This window comes from Elephas maximus, chromosome 4 (genome assembly GCF_024166365.1).
Source record: "Elephas maximus indicus isolate mEleMax1 chromosome 4, mEleMax1 primary haplotype, whole genome shotgun sequence".
In the NCBI taxonomy this organism is placed as follows: Eukaryota; Metazoa; Chordata; class Mammalia; order Proboscidea; family Elephantidae; genus Elephas; species Elephas maximus.
The window spans coordinates 6485509-6510758 of record NC_064822.1 but is presented as its reverse complement, the minus strand read 5'-3'; positions in this window follow the sequence as shown (position 1 = coordinate 6510758).

Below are 25250 nucleotides of genomic sequence, written 5' to 3'. Positions count from 1 at the left end.
CTTATTTCACTCAGCATAATACCCTCCAGATTTATCCATGTTGTGAGATTTTAGCAGATTCATCACTGTTCTCTATCATAGAATAGTATTCCACTGTGTGTATGTACCATAGTTTGTTTATCCATTCATCAGTTGATAGGCACTTCGGTTGTTTCCATCTTTTTGCTATTGTGAATAGTGCTGCAATGAATATGAGTGTGCATATGTCTATTCATGTGACGGCTCTTATTTCTCTAGAATATATTCTTGGGAGTGGGATTGCTGAATTATATGGTATATCTATTTCTAGCTTTTTAAGGAAGAGCTATATCATTTTCCAAAATGGTAGTACTATTTTGCATTCCCATCAGCACTGCATAAGACTTCCAATCTCCTGGCAATCTCTCCAACATTTATTATTTTTTGTTTTTGTTTTTGATTCGTGCCAGTAATGTCAGAGTGAGAAGGTATCCCATTGTAGTTTTGATTTGCATTTCTCTAATGGCTAGTGAGAGTGAGCATTTCCTTATGTGTTAGCCACTTGAATGTCTTCTTTGGAGAAGCACTTGTTCATATCCTTTGCCCATTTTTTAATTTGATTTTTTGTCTTTTTTTGTTGAGGTGTTGAAGTATTCCATAGATTTTAGAGATTAGACCCTTGTCCATCACGGCTTAGCCAAAATTTTTTCCCAGTCTCAAGGTTCTCTTTTGACTCTTTCAGTGAAGTCTTTTGATGAGCATAAGTGTTTAATTCCCAGTTATCTAGTTTATCTTCTGGTGCCTGTCCATTTTTAGTTATGATTTGCATTGTATTTATGCCATGTATTAGGGTCCCTAAGATTGTCTGTATTTTTTCTTCCTCGTTCTTTATTGTTTTAGATTTTATATTTAGAATTTTGATCCATTTTGAATTAGTCTTTGTGTATGGTGTGACCTATGGGTCCTGTTTTACTTTTTTTTACAGATGGATGTCCAGTTTTGCCAGCACCGTTTGTTAAAAAGACTGTCTATTCCCCATTTAACTGACTTTGGGCCTTTGTTGAAGATCAGGTGACAGTAGGTAGATGAATCTACATCTGGGTTCTCAATTCTGTTCCATTGGTCACAGTGTCTGTTGTTATACTGGTACCAGGCTGTTTTTACTGCTGTGGCTGTATAGTAGGTTCTAAGGTCAGGTAATGTGAGGTCCCCTACTTTGTTCTTCCTCTTCAGTAATGTTTTACTTATGCAGGGCCTCTTTACTTTCCATATAAAGTTAATGATTAGTTTTTCCATTTAATTAAAGAATGCTGTTTGGATAGAGATTGCATTGTATTTGTAGATTGCTTTGGGCAGAATTGACTTTTCACAATGTCGAATCTACCTACCCATCAGCGTGATATGTTTTTCCATTTATGTAGGCCTCTTTTGTTTTCTGTAGTTTTCTTTTTTTTTTTTTTAATCCCTGGTTAGATTTATTCCTCAGTATTTTATTTTTTGGGGAGCTATTATAATGGTATTACTTCCCTGATTCTCTTTTAATAATTCTCTTTACTGGTGTATTTTTTACTTCATCATGCCTTCCTTTTGCTTTAGCTGCTGGACATTCAAGAGCAAGTTTCAGAGTCTCTTCTGACATCCTTTTTGATCTCTTCTTTCTTTCCTGTCTTTTTAATGACCTCTTGCTTTCTTCATGTATGATGCCCTTGATGTCATTCCACAACTTGTGTGGTCTTCAGTCATTAGTGTTCAAAGCATCAAATCTATTCTTGAGATGTTCTCTAATTTCAGGTAGGATATGCTCAATATTATACTTTGGCTCTCACGGACTTGTTTTAATTTTCTTCAGTTTCAGCTTGAACTTTCATTTGAGCAATTGATGGTTTGTTCCACAGTCAGCCCCTGGCCTTGTTCTGACGGATGATATTGAGCTTTTCCATCATCTCTTTCCATAGTTCTAGTCGGTTCGGTTTCTGTGTATCCCATCTGGCAAGGTCCATGTGTATAGTTGCCATTTATGTTGTTGAAAAAAGGTATTTGCAATGAAGAGGTCGTTGGTCTCACAAAATTCAGTCATGAGATCTCCAGCATCATTTCTATCACCAAGGCCATATTTTCCAGCTACAGGTCCTGCTTTGTTTTCAACTTTCACAGTCCAGTCACCAGTAATTATCAATGCATCCTGATTGCATGTTCAATCAATTTCAGGTTGCAGAAGCTGGCAAAAATCTTCAGTTTATTTATCTTCAGCCTTTGTGGTTGGTGTGTAAATTTGAATAATAGTTGCCTTAGCTAGCCTTCCTTGTAAGTGTACAGATATTATCCTATCACTGACAGCGTTGTACTTCAAGATAGATCTTGAAATCTTCTTTTTGACGATGAATGCAATGCCGTTTCTCTTCAATTTGTCATTCCCAGCAAACATACCAGAAGGATGTTTACTTGTGTTTTATTGACTATGCAAAGGCATTTGATTGTGTGGATCGTAACAAATTATGGATAACATTGTGAAGAATGGGAATTTCAGAACACTTAGTTGTCCTCATGAGGAACCTGTACATAGATTAAGAAGCAGTTGTTTAGACAGAACAACGGAATAGCGATTGGTTTAAAGTCAGGAAAGGTGTGTGTCAGGGTTTTATTCTTTCACCATACCTATTTTTTTTTTTTATCCAAACTATACTGGTATCCAAACTATATGCTGAGCAAATCATCCAAGAAGCTGAACTATATGAAGAAGAAGAGGGCATGAGGATTGGAGGAAGACTCATTAACAACCTGCATTATGCAGATGACACAACCTTGCTTGCTGAAAGTGAAGAGGACTTGAAGCAGTTACTGATGAAGATAAAAGACTACAGCCTTCACTATGGGTTATACCTCAACATAAAGAAAACAAAAATCCTTGCAACTGGAAAATAAGCAACATCATGATAAATGGAGAAAAGATTAAAGTTGTCAAAGATTTCATTTTGGTTGGATACACAATTGTGGTGGTTAAGACTGTGTGCCAACTTGGCTGGGCCATGCTTCTCAGTGTTTTGGTAGTTGTATAATTCTTTGTTCACTTCCCTGTTGAAATCTGATATGGGATCTCCCCCATGACAGAATCTGCTGAGTGGTACCGGTGGGGGCGGGACCTGTGGCAGCTCACCTCCCCCTCAGCCTTCATCTCTCCGCCTTCTGCTGCCTATTTCCTTGCTGCTCACCTTGCCAAGGTTTTTGGCTTGTTCTGGATCCAGCAGACTGTGTCTGACCTCCGGTTCTTGGGACTTGAGCTAGCAGCTTACCTGTCCATCTTGGGATTTGTGGATCTTCACAGCCCGCAAGCAAGAATCCTGCTCCCGACCTGATGATCTTGGATTCACCAGCTCCTGCAGCTATGTGAATCAGGAGAAACCTTGTGATCTTGCCTGCCGACCTTGGGATTCCTCGACCTTCACAGCCTTGAGCAGGAGCCCTGCACTCCAACCTGATGTTCTTGGGTCCACCAGCTTCTGCTGTTCTGTGAACTGGGAAAGACTTCTATCTTGATGCACAGACTTGGAACATTCCAACCTTTACAATCGCATGAGCTGTTTCCTTGATATAAATCTCTATCTAAATATATTTATACACTTTACTGGTTTTGCTTCTCTAGAGAACACAGCCTAAGACAACAATCAACACCCGTGGAAGCAGCAGTCAAGAAATCAAACACATTGCATTGGGCAAATCTGTGAAAAAGGACCTCTTTAAAAGTGTTGAAAAGCAATGTCACCTTAGAGGCTAATGTGCACCTGACCCAAGCCATGGTATTTTCAGTCACATCACATGCATGCAAAAGCTGGACAATGAATAAAGGAGACCAAAGAAGAGTTGACACCTTTGAATTATGGTGTTGGTGAAGAATATACCATGGACTACCAAAAGAACAAATGAGTGTGTCTTGGAAGAAGTACACCCAAAATGTTCCTTAGAAGCAAGGATGGCAAGACTGTATCTTACATACTTTGGACATGTTGTCAGGAAGGATCAGTCCCTGGAGAAGGACATCATGCTTGGTAAAGTACAGGGTCAATGGAAAAGAGGAAGACCCTCAATGAGATGGGGTGACACAGTAGTTATAACAATGGGCTCAAACATAACAACGATTATGAGCATGGTGCAGGACTGGGCAGCGTTTCGTCCTGTGGTGCATAGCGTCACTATGTGTTGGAAGTGGCTAGACGGCACCTAATAACAACAGCTTTATTGGTGTATAAAAATCCAACAGATTTTTTTTAAAGTTGATCTTGTGTCCTGCTACTCTGCTGAATCTTTTTATTAGTTCCAGTAGTTTTCTTGTGGAGTCTTTTAGGTTCTCTTTGTGTAGTATCATATTAGCCACAAATAGCAATAGTTTTACTTCACTTTTATTTTTCTTGCCTTATTGCTCTAGCTAGGACTTTCAGCACAATGTTAAACAGGAGTGGTGATAAAGGGCATCCTTTTCTTGTTTCTGTTAACAGGAGGAATGTTTTCAGCCTCTCTCCATTGAGAGTGATGTTGGTTGTTGGTTTTGTATAGATGCCTTTTATTATGTTGAGGAATTTCTCTTCTATTCCTATTTCATTGAGCATTTTTATCAGGAATGGGTTTTGGACTTTATCTAATGCTTTTTTCACATTGATTGGGATGATCATGTGACTCTTTTCTTTGGCTTTATTTGTGTGGTGGATTACATTGACTGATTTTCTGACGTTGAACCAGTTTTGCACACCTGGTATGAATCCCACTTGGTCACGGTGAAATTTTTTTTTTTTTTTTGAAATGGTGCTGAATTCTGTTTGCTAGAATTTTGTTGCTTTTTTTTTTTCTTCTTCTTCTTTTTGGCATCTACCTTCATGAGAGGCATTGGCCTGTAATTTTCTTTTTGTGTGTGTGTGTTTGCCTGGTTTGTGTTTCAGGGTTATGCTGCCTTCACAGAATGAATTTGGAAGTATCCCTTCCTTTTCTATGTTCTAAAATATTTTGAGTAGTGCTTGGTGTGAGCTCTTCTCTGAATGTCTGGTAGCATTCTACAGTGAAGGTATCTGGGCCAGGACATTTTTTTGTTGGGGGTTATTTTTATTACCTTTTTAATCTCTTCTCTTGTTATGGGTCTATTCAGATTATCTGCCTCAGTTTGTGTTCATTAAGGTAGGTAATATGTTTCAGGAAATTTATCCATTTCCTCTAGGTTTTCAATTTTTTTGGTGTAGTTTTTCATAGTACTGTGTTATGATCCCGTTTATTTCAGTTGAGTCTGTTATAATGTCCCTATTTCATTTCTTATTTGGGTTGTGTCCTCTTCTGTTTTTCTTTTGTCGATTTGGCCAATGGTTTGTTGATTTCGTTGATCCTTTCAAAGAACCAACTTTTGGTTTTGTTGATTCTTTCTATGGTTTTTCTGTTGTCTATTTCATTTATTTCTGCTCTGATCTTTATTATTTCCTTTCTTTTGTTGGCTGTGAGATTCTTTTACTATTCCCTTTCTATTTGAGTTGTATAGCTAACATTTTTACTTTGTCCCTTTCTTCTTTTTTGTTGTGTGGATCTATTGCTGTAAATTGACCTCTGAGCATTGCCTTTGCTGTATCCCAAAGGTTGTGGTACAATGTGTTTTTATTCTTGTTTTATTCTAGGAATTTTTTAATTCTATCTTTGATTTCTTCTATTGCCTAGTGGTTTTTCAGCAAGGAGTGATTTAGTTAACACAAATTTTATTTTTTTACTTGCTCTTCCTGTTATTAATTTCTACTTTGATGGTTTTGTGTTCAAGTAAGATGCTTTGTATTATCTCATTTTTTTGGATTTTGTTGAAGGTTGCTTTTTGGCCTAACATCTATTCTACTCCATTCTGGTCTATTCTGGATAACATTCCATGGGCATTGAAAAATAAAGTGTATTTCGCTGCTGTTATATGGAGTGTTCTGTATATGTCTATGAGGTCAGGTTGGTTGATTGTGGCCTTTAGATCTTCTGTATCTTTGTTGAGTTCATTACCTAGGTTGGTATCTGGCTGATGCTGTCCTGTGTCATCGATTCAGGTTGTTGTCTGATGTTGTTTGTTCTGTAATTGAAGGACTCCCTTTAATAATTCTTATAAGTTTGGTTTGGTATATACCAAACCAAAAAAAAGCCAAACCCAGTGCCATCGAGTCAATTCCAACTCATAGCGACCCTATATATATAGGGTCGCTATGAGTTGGTATATACATATTCTCTTAATTTCTGTTTAACTGGCAATGTCCTTATTTTGCCATCATATTTGAGTGAGAGTTTTGCAGGGTATATTACTCTTGGTTCGCAATTTTTTTTCTCTCAAGGTTTAATATATGTCATCCCACTGCCTTCTTTCTACAAGATTTCTGCGAGTAATCAGAGCTTAGTCTTATTGTTCCCCCTTTGTATGTAAGGGGAGCTGCTGTCAGGATTCTTTCTTTGTCTTTGGTTTTGGTGAGTGCGATGATAATATATCTTGATGACTTTCTTTTGGGATATACCCTAAATGGGATTCATTGAGCTTCTCGGATGGTCAGCTTTTCATCTTTCATGATACTAGGGAAGTTTTCTATCAGCAAATCTTTAATGATCCTCTCTGCTATTTCCATTTCCTCTCCCTGTTCCAGAACTCCAATTACAAGAAAATTTTTGCTCTTGATTGTATCTCTTGTCATTCTCAGCTTTTTTTCATTTTTCTTCATTCTTTTATTTTTCCTCAAATAAGTGACATGTAGGATTTGTCTTCAGTTTCTCTGACCCTGTCTTCCATTATTCCAAATTTGCTTCTAAAATCTTCTATCACATTATCCATTTCTGAAGTTCCGTTGTTTACCTTTTGGATTTCTAATTGCTGTTTTTGTATGATTTCTAATTTTTTGTTTATTTTGACATTTTGTTCCTATATTATTTTCCTGAATTCTTCCATTGCTTTTTCTGTGTTTTCCCTGATTTTGCCTGTATTTTCCATGGTTTTGTCTTTGTTATCCTCGATCTCTTTACTAATCTCTTGGAGAGCCCTGAATATTAGAGGTTTGAATTCCCTATCAGATAGTTCCTGTGACTTTCTTATATTGGAATTCCATCTGGTATTTTATTTTAGTTGCTTTCTGGAGCCACCCTGTTCTGTTCTTTTTAATGTTTTCATATTGTCTGCTGTCTCCAGAACATTCAGGAATTTTTTTTCTTCATTTATTGAATGTAGGTTTTTTTTTTTTTTTTTTTTTTTTTAACTCTGCTTTTAGTTCTATTTGGTTATGTCTGGGCAGGTGGGCCAGATGTGTTTTATGCCTTGATCATCTGTGGGTATGATACTTCTCACCACCTTGTCTAGGTGGGCATGGCCAGTGGCTCAACTATGGTGCAGCAGGGCAGGTCCATCAGGGGAGGTGATGGACGGCAATGGTCATTTGTGGCATGAACTGGGGCCAGCGGGGCAGCACTGGGGCAGTGCAGGGTGGGGTCTGATGATCTGAGGGTCTGCACCAGTGCTGCTTGGTGGCATAGACCTTGGTTCATGATGCAGATAGGCAGGTGGTAAGCAAGAGGATGTGGTGTGTGAAGCTAAGTGGAAGACAGAAAGAAGAGAAAGAAACAGAAGCAAAAATAAGTGAAAAACAAGCAGATAAAATTGCAGTGTGATGGGAGTCAGGGGGTGGGGCAGGGCATACTTGGCGAGGCAGTGTTTCAGTGGCTTTCCAGCTGAGTGGTTCAGCTTTTCCTTTGAGAAACAGCAAAAGCCACACACAGGGCTAGGTAGGCGAGATAAAGGAAAGGGAAGAAGGTAAAGAGAGAGAATAAATAAATAAATATGTTACCAAGGGAACTGGCCATTGATGTCAAGGCAGAAGCGGGTTGGTGGTGAGCTGGTGTCTCTCTCACTAGGTGGTGTGGCACAGCCCCTCAGGAAGGGGCAGAAGCACCACAGGCCTTAGGTGTGAGGTAGAAAGAAATGGGGGAAAAGGAAAGATAAAGAAAAATAAAAAATATGGTGTTAACAGAGTTGGCCCATGGGGACAGTGCAGTCTCGGGTAGGCTGTGTGTCACTGGCTCTCTAGCTGAGCAGTACAGCACAGCCTGTCAAGAATGGGTGGAGGTGTCACATGGGGCTAGGTGGCCGGGAGAAGGAAAGGAATGAAGGGAGGGAGAGAGAAACAACAAACAAAAAATGGCACTGAGAGAGTCGGCTGGTAAGGGCGGTGCAGATCTGAGGGGGTTGTGTGCCAGTGGCTCTCTAGCTGAGTGATGCAGCACAACCCATTGAGAAGGGGTGGGGACAGCACACGGGGCTAGATGGGCAGGAGAAAGGAAAGAAAGGAAGGGAGAGAGAGAGAATAAACAAACAATAACAACAACAACAAGAATATGGCACTGGAGGAACCAGCCTTTGAGGGCAGGGTGGACCTGGGGCAGCAGTGAGCCAGTGTCTCTCCAGCCAACGGACTATGGCCCATTGGAAAACAATGGAGGCAGTGTACAGTGCAGAAGGGCAGGGGGATGAGAAAGCACGTATCCCTGGTTATCAGGTACTCTGTCTCTTGTTCGGAGCTCCATGAAGTTACCTTCCTGTACTCCCTCTCTGGGGTCCTTCGTGGCTGTGGTCCAAGATGGCAAACCTCTGCCACATTAGCTGGTAGAGGATCCACTCCACAGCTCTTCCATTCTCTGTTCTCTTGTCAGTTTCTTCTTCCATTCAGTGCTTGATTGAGTTCTGTATTCCTTCATTTGATGTTTAGGTTTCCAAGACTGATATTTGTATCTTTTTATTTAGTTTTTTGGGTCTTTGCTGCAGGGGAACAGCATGGTGCTTCTGTCTATTGACCCATGTTGGCCCCAAACTATGGTATTTTCAATCACCTTATATGCATGTGAAAGCTGGACAACAAATAAAGAAAACAGAAGAAGAATTAACTCTTTTGAATGATGGTGTTGTCAAAGAATATTGAATATACCATGGACTGCCAGGCAAAAGAACAAACCAGTCTTGGAAAAAGTATAGCCAGAATGTTCCTTAGAAGTGAAGATGATACTACTTCATCTACTGTACTTTGGACATTTTATCAGGAGGGACCAGTCCCTGGAGAGGGACCGGTCCCTGGAGAAGGACATCATGCTTGCTAAAGTAGATGGTCAACGAAAATGAGGAAGATCTTCGACGAGATAGTTTGACACAGTGCCTGAAATGATGGGCTTAAACGTAGCAACGATTGTGGGAATGGCATGGGAGCAGGCAGTGTTTTGTTCTATCATACATAGGGTCACTATGAGTTGGAACCAACTTGATGGTATCTAACAACAGAAGCCAACATTGTGGTGTGCTTTTCACTGTACCACACTAAAGAAGATATTCTGTTTAATTCTTTAAAAAATAGAGTACAGAGAAGTTTTTAAGAGCACAACAATCCAAACTTAAATTTTTGAAAAAAGAGAGAAGAAAGGAATAAGAGTAAAAGTAAATTTGAAAACATAAAACCTAGGTAACGTTTCCTTAAAAAAAAAAAAAAAAAAAAGTCATGATAGTTTTGTAGCATATACTAATATATGGAATATTTTAAAGAGCAACTTTAAGAATGAAAGCCACACTAAAGAATTACTTCATAAGATGTCCTTTTAATGTTACTCTGTAATTTTTACAAGGTATTGGAGTAACCACTAACCATCTGTATTAGTTTCCTAGGGCTGCGGTAACAACAGACCACAAATTATGTGGCTTATGGCTTTTTTTTTTTTTATGGCTTAGTCAGTGTTCTCTAGAGAACCAGAATCAGTAAGATATAGGTAGATAGATAAAGGAGAGAGAGATACAGAGAAAGAGAGATTTATTTTAAAGAACTGGCTCATACAATTGTGTAGGTGTGCATAGGTAGGAGGTCTGGCAAATCCAATATCTGTAGGTCAGGTGATAGCCTGCAGATTCCTGCAGTCTTCTGTCCTAAAATTCATAGGTCAGGTGACTGGAAGAGTGAAGAGTGGAGAAGTTCTAGCAATATGTCTATTTATAGTCTGGAGGCAAAATACACCTTAGCAAAACTCCTTTTTTGCTTTTAAGGTCTTTGGCTGATTGGATGAAGTCCACCCACATTATGAAGGGTATTCTGCCTTATTTAAGGTCAACTGATTTAATCACGTGTAACTATATTTTTTTTTAACTACTTCATAACAGCATCTAGATTAGTGTTTGACCAAACAAAGGGCACCATAGCCTAGCCAAGCAGACACATAAAATTAACCAACATAGCTTATAAGAACAGAAACTTATTGTCTCAGAGTTCTGGAGGCCATGCAAATACAGGAAACTATACAAACCCCAATTAAAAGAGACACAAAAAGATCAACCTCATGCCACATCCTAATAAAATTTGATGGTGAAAACCAAAGACCAGGAGAAAATTCTGAAAGCAGCAAGAGAAAAACACAATATAACATACCAAAAGGCTTTCATAAAAATCAGTGTGGATTTCTCCACAGAATCTCTAGAGGCCGGAAGACAGTGGAGCATCATATATAAAATACCAAAAGAAAAAAATTACTAACCAAGAATTCTTTACCCACCAAAGTTGTCATTCGAAAACAAGGGGAAATCAAGACGTTCTCACACAAATATAAGCTCTGGGAATTTGCCACCATCAGAACAGCTCTACAAGTATTACTCAAAGGAGTATTCCAAATGGAAAGGTAAGAGCATTAAGCAAATACTCGTATCTATACACAGAACAAATAAATAACAGAGAGATCTCTAAAAAATGCAACAACACGGCAACGATTGGACCAAGTATATGATACTTTCAGGGAATAAACACAATAATTAAATCCTTCAAACAAAACAACATCAAGTTTGCAAAAAAAAAGTACAAAGTGAACTTATTGAATACAGGTTGTATATTGATATTAATGTAGACACACCAACAGAAATAGGGTAGGTAGGAGCATATCAGAAATAAATTTGTTATGTTAAGGTTGTATGTTAATGGCTGTTCATATGTTAAACATTGTTGCAATTATAAATTGTATGATGTAACATATGTGGTAAACACTAAGAAATCACCAAGAAGAAACAGTGAGAAGAAAGTTAGCAAATAGACACATCACAAGAAACCAGCCAAACACAAACAAAAACAGAAAAATCAGAACAAAAAAGCAGAGAAAGTATGAAACACTAAAAAAAAAAAAAAAAGACAAAATGAGTGAGATAGACACTTCGTCTTCAGTAATAAACTGAAATATAAATGGTCAAAATGCCTCATGCAAAAGACAGAGGGTGGGACAATGGTTAAAAAAAATCATAATCTATCCTTTTGTTGTCTCCAAAAAACACGCCTTACACATAAGGACACGAACAGATTGAAAATAAAAGGATGGAGAAAAATATTCCACATAACCAGTAAAAAAAAAAAAAAAAGAACAGAGGTGGTCATATTGATATCAGATAAAACAGGCTTCAAATCAAAGTCTATTACAAAAGATAAAGAAGAATATTGCATAATAATAAAAGGGGCATTCCAGCAAGAAGACATAACAAACATAACAATTATAAATATATATGCACCTAACAGCAATGCATCAAAATACATGAAACAAATACTGACTAATAGGAAAGGAGAAATAGACAACTCCACAATAATAGTAGGGTGCTTCAATACACCACTTTCAATTACAGAAAGAGCATCCAAAAAGAAGATCATTAAGGACATTGAGAACTTAAATAAAACCATAAGCCAATTGGACCTAATGAACATATATAGAATACTCCACCCAACAGCAGACCAATACACACTCTTTTCCAGTGCATATGGATCATTTCCCAGAGCAGATCATGTGCTAGGACACAAAACAAGTCTCAACAAATTTTTAAAAGATTGAAATCATACAAAGCATCTTCTCTGACTGTAATGGTATAAAGCTAGAAATCAACAACAGGAAAAATAGAGAAAAACAAATAAAGAAATATATGGAAACTAAATAACAGACAAGAAAAAAAAACTATTGAGTCAAAGAAGAAATCAAAAGTGAAATTAAAAAATTCCTAGAATCAAACGAAAATGACAATGCAACATATCAAAACCTTTAGGACAAAGCAAAAGCAGGACTCTGGTGGAAATTTCCAGCAATAAATGTTTACATTAAAAAAGAAGAAAGAGCCAAAATCACTAACTTAAACTGATGACTTGAACAAATAGAAAAGGAAGAGCAAAAGAAGCCAAAAGCAATCAGAAGAAAATAAACAATGAAGATCAGGGCAGAAATAAAAGAATTAAAAAATAGAAAAACAATTGGGGAAAGAATGAACAAAACCAAAAGTTGGTCCTATGAAAAGATCAATAAAATAGACAAACCACTGGCTAGATTGACAAAAGAAAAAAATCCAGGAGAGACAAATAACCAAATTAAGAAACGAAATTGGTGGTATTACAACCAGCCCAGCAAAGATAAAGATCATAACCGATTGCTATGGAAAATTATACATCAATATATCTGAAAACCTGGAGGGAATGGACAAATTCCTAGAAACACGCTACCTACGCAAACTAACACAAACAGAGGTAGAAAATTTAAACAGACTCATCACAAAAAAAAAAAGAGACTAAAGATGTCATTGAAAAACTACCAAAAAAAATTCCTGGACCTCACGGCTACACTGGAGATTTCTGCCAAACATTCAGAGAAGAGTTGACACTCAATCTCTTCAAAAATATTGAAGAGGACGGAACACTACCAAACTCCTTCTACAAAGCCAGCATAACCCTAACACTGAAAGCAGGCAGACATCACAAAAAATATAGATGCAAATATTTTCAACAAGATTCTAGCCAACAGTCTACAGCAATATGTCAAAAAACTCATACACCACGACCAAATGGGATTCATACCGGCATTATAGGGTGATTCAACATCAGAAAACTAATCAATGTAATCCATCTTGTAAATAAAACAAATGAAAATAACCATATGACCATATCAATCAATGCAGAAAAGGCAGTTGGTAAAATTCAACACTCTTTCCTAATAAAAACTCTAAGAAATATAGGAATAGAAGGGAAATTTCTCAACATAATTAAGGGCATGTATGAAAAATCCACAGCCAACATCATACTCAAAGGAAGGCTAAGAACCTTCCCTTTGAAAACAGAAATGAGACGAAACTAAAACCAAACCTGTCACCACCAAGTCAATTTTGACTCATAGCGAGCCTATAGGACAGAGTAGAACTGCCCCATAGAGTTTCCAAGGAGTGCCTGGTGGATTCGAATTGCCGACCTTTTGTTTAGCAGCCGTAACACTTAACCACTATACCACCAGCATTTCTGGAATGACACAAGGATGCCTATTATCACCACATTTATTTACTAGAAGTCCTAGCCAGAGCAATTAGGCAAGAAAGAGAAATAAAAGGCATCCAAATCAGAAAGGAAGAAGTAAACTATCCCTATTAGTAGATGATATGATCCTATACATAGAAGACCCTAAAGATTCCACAAGAAACTAATAGAAGAATTTAGTGACGCTGCAGGGTACAAGATCAACACACAAAAGTCAGTTGGGTCCCCCTACACTAACAAAGACTACTCCAAAAAAGAAATTGGGAAAACAATACCGTTTGGCCCCCCAAATGATAAAATACCTAGGAATTAACATAACCAGAGACATAAAAGACATATACAATGAAAATTATAAAACACTACTGCAAGAGATTACAGTAAACCTACAAAAATGGAAAGACATCCCATGCTCATGGATTGAAAGACTTAATACAGTGAAAAAGTCAATTCTAACTAAAGCGATCTACAGGTACAATGCAACCATGATAAAAAATCCAACATTACTTACTGAAATGAAAAAACTAATAATCAATATGAAGAGGGAAGAAACCCCAAATAACCAATGCAATATTAAAAAAAAAAACAAAACAAAGCAAGAGGTCTCATTCTTCCTGATATTAAAACATACTCTACAGCCACTCCCCACATGTCTGTCAGTCGTACTGTGGGGGCTTGTGTATTGCTGTGATGCTGGAAACTATGCCACCGGTATTCAGACACCAGCAGGGTCACCCATGGAGGACAGGTTTCACCTGAGCTTCCAGACTAAGACAGACTAGGAAGAAGGACCCAGCAGTCTACTTCTGAAAAGCATTAGCCAGTGAAAACCTTATGAATAGCAGCGGAACATTGTCTGATATGGGGCTGGAAGATGAGCCCCCCAAGTTGGAAGCCGCTCAAAAGATGACTGGGGAAGAGCTGCCTCCTCAAAGTAGAGTCAACCTTAACCATGCGGATGGGGTAAAGCTTTAGGGACCTTCATTTGCTGATGTGGCATGACTCAAAATGAGAAGAAACAGCTGCAAACATCCATTAATAATTGGAACCTGACATGTAAGAAGTATGAATCTAGGAAAATTGGAAATCATCAAAAATGAAACGGAATGCATAAATATCGATATCCTAGCCATGAGTGAGCTGAAATGGACTGTACTGGTCATTTTGAGTTAGAAAATCATATAGTCTGCTATGCTGGGAATGACAACTTAAAGAGTCACGGTGTTGCATTCATGGTCAAAAAGAACATTTCAAGATCTATCCTGAAGTACAACACTGTCAGTGATAGGATAATATCCATATGCCCACAAAGAAGACCAGTTAATATGACTATTATTCAAATTTACGCACCAACCAATAGGGCTAAAGATGAAGAAACAGATTTTTATCAGCTGCTGCAGTCTGAAATTGATCTAACATGCAATCAAGACGCATTGATAATTACTTGTGATTGGAATGCAAAAGTTGGAAGCAAAGAAGAAGGATCAGTAGTTGGAAAATATGGCCTTGGTGACAGAAACAATGCCAGAGGTTGAATGATAGAATTTTGAAAGGCCAATGACTTCTTCATTGCAAATACCTTTTTTACCAACATAAACGGCGACCATACACATGGACCTTGCCAGACGGAACACACAGAAATCAAATTGACTGCATCTGTGGAAAGAGACAATGGAAAAGCTCAATATCATCAGTCAGAACAAGGCCAGGGGCCGACTGTGGAACAGACCATCAATTGCTCATATGCAAATTCAAGCTGAAACTGAAGAAAATCAGAGCAAGTCCACGAGAGCCAGAATATGACCTTGAGTATATTCTACCCAAATTTAGAGACCATCTGAAGAATAGATTTGATGCATTGAACACTAGTGACCAAAGACCAGACGAGTTGTGGAATGACACCAAGGACATCATACATGAAGAAAGCAAGAGGTCATTGAAAAGACAGGAAAGAAAGAAAAGACCAAGATGGATGTCAGAGGAGACTCTGAAACTTGCTCTTGAGCGTCGAGCTGCTAAAGCAAAAGGAAGAATTGATGAAGTAAAAGAGCTGAACAGAAGATTTCGAAGGGCAGCTTGAGAAGACAAAGTAAAGTATTATAATGACATCTGCAAAGAGCTGGAGATGGAAAACCAAAAGGGAAGAACACACTCAGCATTTCTCAAGCTGAAACAACTGAAGAAAAAATTCAAGCCTCGAGTTGCAACAGTGAAGGGTTCTATGGGGAAAATATTAGACGATGCAGGAAGCATCAAAAGAAGATGGAAGGAATATATAGTCATTATACCAAAAAGAATTAGTCAATGTTCAACCATTTCAAGAGGTAGCATATGATCAGGAACCGATGGTACTGAAGGAAGAAGTCCAAGCTGCTCTGAAGGCATTGGTGAAAAAGAAGACTCCAGGAATTTATGGAATATCAGTTGCGATGTTTCAACAAACGGATGCCATGCTCGAGGTGCTCACTCGTCCATGCCAAGAAATATGGAAGACATCTTCCTGGACAACTGACTGGAAGAGATCCATATTTATGCTTATTCCCAAGAAAGGTGATCCAACCAATTGTGGAAATTATAGAACAGTATCATTAACATCACACCCAAGCAAAATTTTGCTGAAGATTATTCAAAAACGGCTGCAGCAGTATATCAACAGGGAACTGCCAGAAATTCAGGCAGGTTTCAGAAGAGGACATGGAACCAGGGATATCATTGCTGATGTCAGATGGATCCTGGGTGAAAGTAGAGAATACCAGAAGGAGGTTTACCTGTGTTTTATTGACTATGCAAAGGCATTCGACTGTGTAGATCATAACAAATTATGGATAACGTTGCAAAGAATGGGAATTCCAGAACACTTGATTGTGTTCATGACGAACCTTTACATAGATTAAGAGTCAGTTGTTCAGACAGAACAAGGGGACACTGATTGGTTTAAAGTAAGGTGAGGTGTGAGTCAGGGTTATATTCTTTCACCATACCTATTCAATTTGTATGCTGAGCAAGTAATACTAGAAGCTGGACTATATGAAGAAGAACAGGGCATCAGTATTGGAGGAAGACTTGTTAACAACCTGCATTATGCAGATGACACAACTTTGCTTGCTGAAAGTGAAGAGGACTTGAAGCACTTACTAATGAAGATCAAAGACCACAGCCTTCAGTATGGATTACACCTCAACATAAAGAAAACAAAAATCCTCACAACTGGACCAATGAGCAACGTCATCATAAATGGAGAAAAGATTGAAGTTGTCAAGGATTTCGTTTTACTTGGATCCACAATTAACAGCCACGGAAGCAGCAGTCAAGAAATCAAAAGACGCATTGCATTGGGCAAATCTGCTGCAAAGGACCTCTTTAAAGTGTTGAAGAGCAAAGATGATGCCACCCTGAAGACTAAGGTGTGCCTGACCCAAGCCATGGTATTTTCAATCACGTCATATGCATGTGAAAGCTGGACAATGAATAAGGAAGACTGAAGAAGAATTGACGCCTTTGAATTGTGGTGTTGGCAAAGAATATGGAATATACCATGGGCAGCCAAAAGAACGAACAAATGCGTTTTAGAAGAAGGACAACCAGAATGTTCCTTAGATGCAAGAATGGCGAGACTGCGTCTTACATACTTTGGACATGTTGTCAGGAGGAATCAGTCCCTGGAGAAAGACATCATGCTTGGCAAACACGAGGTCAGCGGAAAAGAGGAAGAGCGTCAACCAGGTGGATTGACACAGTGGCTGCAACAATGAGCTCAAGCATAACAACGATTATAGGGATGGCCCAGGATCGGGAAGTGTTTTGTTCTGTTGTGCATAGGGTCGCTATGAGTCAGAACCGGCTCGATAGCACCTAACAACAACTACAGCCACTGTAATCAAAACAGCCTAGTATTGGTTCAGTGATAGACACGTACACCAGTGGAACAGAATTTAGATCAGAATTAAACACAGCCACCTATGGACAACTGATTTTTGACAAGGGTTCAAAGTCCATTTAGTGGGGCAGAAACAGTCTCTTTAATAAATGGTGCTGGAAAACTGGCTTTCTACCTGCAGAAAAATGAAACAGAAGAATCACACCATACACAAAAACTAACTCAAAATGGACCATAGACTTAAAAGTTAAACCTAAAACCATGAAATTCCTGGAAGAAAACATAGGGAGAAAATGATAGGACCTAATCTTTTATGAAAATAGGATAACAAACATGACAACAAAGGCACACACACACACACAAAGAAAATAGACAAATGGGACCTCATAAAAATTAAAAACTTAAAATGGTAAACAGACAACCTACAGGCTGGGAAAAAATCTTTGGAAATGACTTATCTGATAAGGGCCTAATCTCTAAAATCTATAGAAAACTACAGCAATTGAACAACAAAAAAACAACCCAATCACAAAATGAACAAAGGACATGAACAGAACCTTTACCAAAGAGGACATTCAAACAGCCAACGAACATATGAAAAGATGTTCAAGATCATTAGCCATTAGAGAGATGCAAATTAAAACTACAATGAGATACCATCTCACCTCGGCTAAAATGGCACTGATTAAAAAACAGATAACAACAAATGTTGGGGAGGATGCGGGGAGATTGGAACACTTATCCATTGCTGGTGGCACTGGAAAATGGTACAATCAGTATGGAAAACAATATGGCGCTTTTTCAAAAAGCTAAAAATATAACTACCCTATGACCCAGCACCCCCACTCCTGAGTATATATCTAAAACCAAAAAAAACCAGCAACCCCACTCTTGAGTATATATTCAAAACCAACAAAGCCAGCAACCCCACTCCTGAGTATATATCTAAAACCAAAAAAACCCAGTGCCATCGAGTCGATTCCGACTCATAGCGACCCTATAGGACAGAATAGAACTGCCCCATAGAGTTTCCAAGGAGGGCCTGGCAGATTCAAACTGCCAACCTTTTGGTTAGCAGCTGTAACACTTAACCACTATGCCACCAGGGTTTCAGTATATCTAGAGACCTAAAAATCATGCACAGACAGACAAATGCACCCCTATGTTCGTTGCTGCTTTATTCACAATAGCAAATAAATGGAAACAACTGAAGTGCCCATCAATGGATGAATGGATAAGCAAATTGTGGTACATATATGCAGTAGAATACTATACAATCATAAAGAACAATGGTGAGTCCATGAAACATGTTATAACATGGATGGACTTGGAGGGCATAATGTTAAGTGAAGTAAGTTAAGTATATATGGACAAATATTGTATGATCCCTCTTTTATAAGAAGACAAGAATAGATAAACATAGAAAGACCAGTGTTCGTTAGTGGTTACCAGGGACAGGAAGGGGTATGGCGGGAAATTATGTTTTATATCATATACACTAGTCCTTTTTGATGATGAGAGAAGTGGCACCAAAAGTGGATGTAGTGAGCAGAACACAATCAAAGTGAAAACAAGTGTTTGAGCATATATGGTATGGGTACAGGCAAACTGGTATACGGTTAAGTACAGGTGTGTATGTAGGTGATAACAGATAGAAGTATCTACCTGCCATCAAGTCGATTCTGGTTCATAACTACCCTATAAAAAAAAAAAAAACCCTGTAAAAAAATAGGTACACATAAATACAAACATATGGATGTAGGCACATATATTCAATGAAGACACAAATACCAATATTCTTCAGACATAGCCAAACACATTGCAACATTAACTTTCTGAGTTTGAAGGCTTCGGACCATAGTCTCATGGGACAACTCGGTCAATTGGCATAACATAGTTATTGTTAGGCGCCATCGAGTTGGTTCCAATTCATAGCAACCCTATGTACAATAGAACAGAACACTGTCTGGCCCTATACCACCCTCACAATCATTGTTATGCTTGAGCCCATTGTTGCAGCCACTGTGTTAATCCACCTCCTTGAGGGTCTTCCTGTTTTTCACTGACCTTCTACCTTACCAAGCATAATGTCCTTCTCCAGGGACTGGTCCCTCCTGAAAACATGTCCAAAGTATGTGAGGAGAAGTTTCGCCATCCCTGCTTCCAAGGGGCATTCTGGCTGTACTTCTTCCAAGACATTTGTTTGCTTTTCTGGCGGTCCATGATATAGTCAATATTCTTCGCCAACACCGTAATTACCATAATTCAAAGGCATCAATTTTTCTCTGGTCTTCCTTACTCATTGTCTAGCTTTCACACGCATATGAGGCAATTGAAAACACCACGGTTTGGGTCAGATACATCTTAGTCCTTAAAGTGTCATCTTTGCTTTTTAACACTTTAAAGAGGTCTTTTGTAGCACATTTGCTCAATGCAATGCATCGTTTGATTTCTTGACTGCTGCTTCCGTGGGTGTTGTTTGTGGATCCAAGTAAAATGGAAACCTTGACAATTCTTTCTCTGTTTAGCACAATGTTGTTTATTGGCTGACCTGTGAAAATTTGTGTTTTCTTTATGTTGAGGTGTAATCCATACTGAAGGCTGTGGTCTTTGATTTTCATCAGCAAGTGCTTCAAGTTCTCTTCATTTTTAGCAAGCAAAGTTGTGTCATCTGCATATTGCAGGTTGTTAATGAGTCTTCCTCCAATCCTGATGCTGAGTTCATCTTCATGTAGTACAGCTTCTCAGATTATCTGCTCAGCATACAGATTGAATAAGTATGGTGAATGGTTACAACCCTGACACATACTTGTCTTGACTTTGAACCATTCAGTATCCCCTCGTTCTGCTCAAATGACTGCCTCTTTTTCTATGTATAGGTTCCTCACGAGCACAAGTGTTATCGAATTCTCATCTTGGCAATGATACCTGTAAGTTGTTATGATCCACACAGTCTAATGTCTTTGCATAGTGAAAAAAAAAAGAAAAAAAACAGGTAAACCTCCTTCTGGTATTCTCTGCTTTCAGCCATGATCCATCTGACATCAACAATGATATTCCTGGTTCCACATTCTTTTCTGCATCCGGCTTGAATTTCTGGCAGTTCTCTGTCGATGTACTGCTACAACTGCTTTTGAATGATTTCCAGCAAAAATTTTACTTGTCTGTGATATTAATGATATTGTTTGATAATTTCCACATTCTTTTGGATCACTTTTCTTTGGAATGGGCACAAATATGGATCTCTTCCAGTCTGTTGGCCAGGTAGCTGTCTTCCAAATTTCTTGGCATAGATGAGCGAGCACCTCCAGTGCTGCATCCATTTGTTGAAATAACTCAATCGTTATTCCACCAATTCCTGAAGCCTAGTTTCTCACCAATGCTTTCAGTGCATCTTGGACCTCTTCTTTCAGTACTGTCAGTTCTTGATCATATGCTACATCCTGAAATGGTTCAACGTCAACCAATTCTTTTTGGTACAGTGACTCTGTGTATTCCTTCCATATTCTTTTAATGCTTCCTGCGTCATTTAATATTTTCCCCGTAGAATCCTTCAATATCGCAACTCGAGGCTTGAATTTTTTTTCTTCACCTCTTTCAGCTTGAGAAATGCTGAGCATTTTCTTCTGTTTTGGTTTTTTAACTCCAGGTCTTTGCACATTTCATTTTAATACTTTTTCTTCTTGAGCTACCCTTTGAAACCTTCTGTTCAGCTCTTTTACGTCATCATTTCTTTCTTTCACTTTAGCTACCCTACATTCAAGAGCAGCTGTCAGAGTCTCTTCTGACATCCATTTTGGTCTTTTCTTTCTTTCCTGTCTTTTTAATCACCTCTCGCTTTCTTTAAGTATGATGTCCTTGTTGTCATTCCACAACTCGCCTGGTCCTCAGTCATTAGTGTTCAAAGCGTCAAATCTATTCTTGAGAAGGCCTCTAAATTCAGGTGGGATATAGTCAAGGCCATACTTTGTCTCTGGTGGACCTGTCCTAATTCAGCTTCATCTGGAACTTGCATATGAGCAATTGATCGTCTGTTCCGCAGTCAGCCCCTAACCTTGTTCTGACCGATGATATTGAGCTTTTCCATTGTCCCTTTCTACAGTTGTAGTCTGACTGATCCATCTGGCAAGGTCCACGTGTATAGTTGCTGTTTACGTTGTTGAAAAAAGGTATTTGCAATACAAAAGTCCTTGGTCTTGCAAAATTCTATCAAGCGATCTCTGGCATCTTTTCTATCGCCAAGGCCATATTTTCCAACTACTCTTCCTTCTTCTTTGTTTCCAGCTTTCACATTCCAATCACCAGTAATTACCAATGCATCTTGACTGCATGTTTGAGCAATTTCAGACTGCAGAAGTTGATAAATATCTTCAATTTCTTCATCTCTGACCTTAGTGGTTGGTGTGTAAATTTGAATAATATTCTTATTAACATGTCTTCCTCCATGTAGGTGTATGGATGCTATCCTATCTCTGACAGTGTTGTTCTTCAGGATAGATCTTAAAATGTTCTTTTTGATGATGAATGCAACACCATTTTGCTTCAGTTTGTCATTCCCAGGATAGTATACCACATGATTATCTCATTCAAAATGGCCAATACCAATCCATTTTAGCTCACTAATGCCTAGGATATTGATGTTTTTGTGTTCCATTTCATTTTTGATGATTTCCAACTTTCCTAGATTCATACTTTGTACATCCTACATTCTGATCATTAATGAACGTTTGCAGCTGATTCTTCTAATGTTGAGTCGTCCCACATCAGCAAATGAAGGTCCCAAAAGCTTGACTCCATCTACGTCATTAAGGTTGACTCTACTTTGAGGAGGCAGCTTTTCCCCCGTCGTATTCTGAGTGCCTTCTAACTTAAGGGGCTCATCTTCCAGCACTATATCAGATAATGTTCTGCTACTATTCATAACGTTTTCACTGGCTAATTTTTTTTTTCAAAAGAAGACCGGGAGACCCTTCTTCCTAGTCTGTCTTAGTCTGGAAGCTGAACTGAAACCTGTCCACCATGGGTGAGCCTGCTTGTATTTGAAATACTGGTGGCATACCTTCCTGTATCTCAGAAACATGCAAGCCACCACAGCATGACAAACCGAAAGACCCGTGGGGCATAACATAGTTTACAATAATTATGATCTGTATCTGGGTTCTTAAAAGCTTGGGAGGGTCTCTACTCACAAGGAGAAAAACACTAGGAAGTTAAACAAAGGTGCAGAGAAGAAATAAGTCTACACAAGCTACAACCTCATCTACTCTGAGATCAGAAGAACTAGATTGTGCCTGGCTGCCCTGTAGGACAGAGTAGAACTGCCCCATAGGATTTCCAAGGCTGTAATCTTTTATTGAAGCAGACTGCCACATCTTTCCGCCACAGAGTGGCTGGTGGGTTTGAACTACTCACTTTTAGTTAGCAGCTGAACTATTAACCACTGTACTACCATGGCTCCTTTATTCTAGTGGAAGAAGACAAAAATAAGTACATGAATAGAACCATACCATTTTGTGTTTAGTGCTATGCAAAAACTTAAACTATGAGGATGTGACAGAGAGAGTCTGGGGGACTACTTTAGATTGGGTGGTAGGGAAAGCCCTTTAAGGAGGTGGCAGTAAGATGAGATCTGATTGGCAAGAAGGAAGTGGACATGTGAAGACCTTTCCAGGCAGAGAGAATGGCAAGCACAAAAACTCTAGCAAAGAAACAAGCTTCATGTGGGGTCATGGAACAGAAAGAAGATCAGTGTGGCTAAAGCAGAGGGGCAATGGTTTAAGATGAAGTCAGAGAAGGGGTAGTAGTGTATTGCATTTTAAATGAAAAGGAAGCGATATGATCTTATATGTGCTAGGCATACAAACACATAAGATATGTTCGATTCCCTTAAGAAAGATAGAATCTTGTATGATCTATAATAAAAAATATGAAGTTGATCAACTTTGGAACAATTTGGCTGAGCAAGCTTAGCTTGCCTGTATACCTGTTTACATTGACATATAACAATTATAATCTCATTTTATTGTTACCATTTTTCTGCCTTTTTGAAGGCAGAAAATTTGATTAGTAGTCTCAGTTCGTTAAATACATAGTTGGTGAGGATTCAAGGGGGCTGCCAAGCTCTATACCAATTAAGAAATAGCAAGGAGTAACATGGAAATGAAAATGTCACCTTTTCATTATTGATAATGCAAATGTAGAGACTATGGTTTATATTTACAAATAGATTGGCTTCTTATTCTGAACACCAGAATCACAGGATTTCCTTTCCAGGCACAGCAGAGCTGGATCATGCCAGACAGTGCGCCTGTGAAATTTACACAAGAGGACAGACAGTAAAGTGCAGGGAATAAACACCTGGATTAGGGAACCAGGGTGGCTCCAACCTTGGTCCTGTAATTTACTGGTCACACAATTTACACTCTCTTGTCTCAGTTTCCTTACCTATAAGATGTGGATAATACTAATGCTACTCTGTGAAATCGTTGTTTGGATTAAATGGATTAATAAAACAGAGGCTTTATATACATATAAAGCTTAAACTATTTTTTTTTCCACATTTGTTGAGTAGATTCTGACTTGTGGTGCCCCGTGTGTTTTAGAGTAGAACGCACCCCATAGGATTTTCAAGGCTGTGACCTTTTGGAAGCAGAACACCAGATCTTTATTCTGTGGTGTCCCTGGGTGGGATGGAGCTGCCAACCTTTGGCTAGTAGCTGAGTCCATACCTTTTGTACCACCCAGCGACCTTAATGGCTATATAAGCTTCTGCTTTATTATTGTAAATGCATGCTTTCTCCGGGAGGCTAGCTCTCCAACAGGTAGGGGGAAGAGGCTGGGTTACTATTCTCAATTATTCTTCCAAACTCCCCTGTGGAGAACGAGTGAGAAGCCTGAGAGAAGCAGAAGTGCTTCGCCAGGAGCAGGAAGAGAAGCTTTCTCCCACTAACAATAGTGGCTGCAGGGCTAAGAATGGCAGAAGTGAAAATAACCATCTTAGTTTATAAGCAACTTTGATACTTTTAAAAAGCAGTTAAAATGCTCCCCTATCAAAATAAATATTAAAATACTATTAAACTATGGAGCATTTAATGGAATAAGTGTTTAAAGTTAGAAGCACATTTTCGGAGTCAATATCTATTTAACACATGTTAGTCTCAGATATAAAATGTGCAAAGATAATAGATTCTATGCAAGGCATAGTCAAAATGGGACTGGTCTTATTTCAATATCTTTGTGGAATAGGAATTCGGATAAGACAGAAGGTATAAAATCAAATAAACAAGTATAATAGAAAGAAAAAACCAAACAAAACACTACTTAATCGATATAAATATAATCCATTGCCATGGAGTCAATGCCGACACCTAGCGACCCTGTAGGACAGAGTAGAACTGCCCCATAGGGTTTCCAAGGCTGTAAATCTTTATACAGAAGCAGACTGCCTCATCTTCCTCCCACAGGGCAGCTGGTGAGTTCCAAACCACCCACCTTTGGTTAGCAGCTGAGCTCTTAATCACTGCACTAGCAGGGCTCCAAATATAGTCACAAAGTAATTCTACTATGAGAAGTTTGGGAGATTCTATTCCTCAGAAAGTGACTTCTTTGGAATATGAAATGTTGTCTAGCTTTAGTCAACTTCTTCCCTATTTATGCATATCTCTTTACTGAGTTGTCCAACTCAAGCAATTTCAAGGATACGTTGGTGGGATAATGTCCAGAACTAATTGTTTTAATATATCTTTTTCACCTTTGGATTGTGTACAGGAGAATTTAGTAATTAAAAAATTTTTTTATTTCATTTTATTTTTTTACCATGTAAGGCTAAGAACTCCTTTGGGAGTTCTATGGAAATTTCTGATGGCAATCAACTAGCCTGCATTAGAATTTATGGAGCCAAGATCTATTTTGCTAACTTGCTTAACATTTTACTCACTCCTATTATTGCTGGTGAAGATACCGAGACAACTGAATTTCCACCACCTCTCCGGCCTACATGAAAAGCAGCTGTCTGGCAATAGCATACATTTTCTATTTCTCTGTTCTCGGGGAAACTTTTTTTTTTTTTTGCCACAACCCCAGAAATATTTTACTTAAGA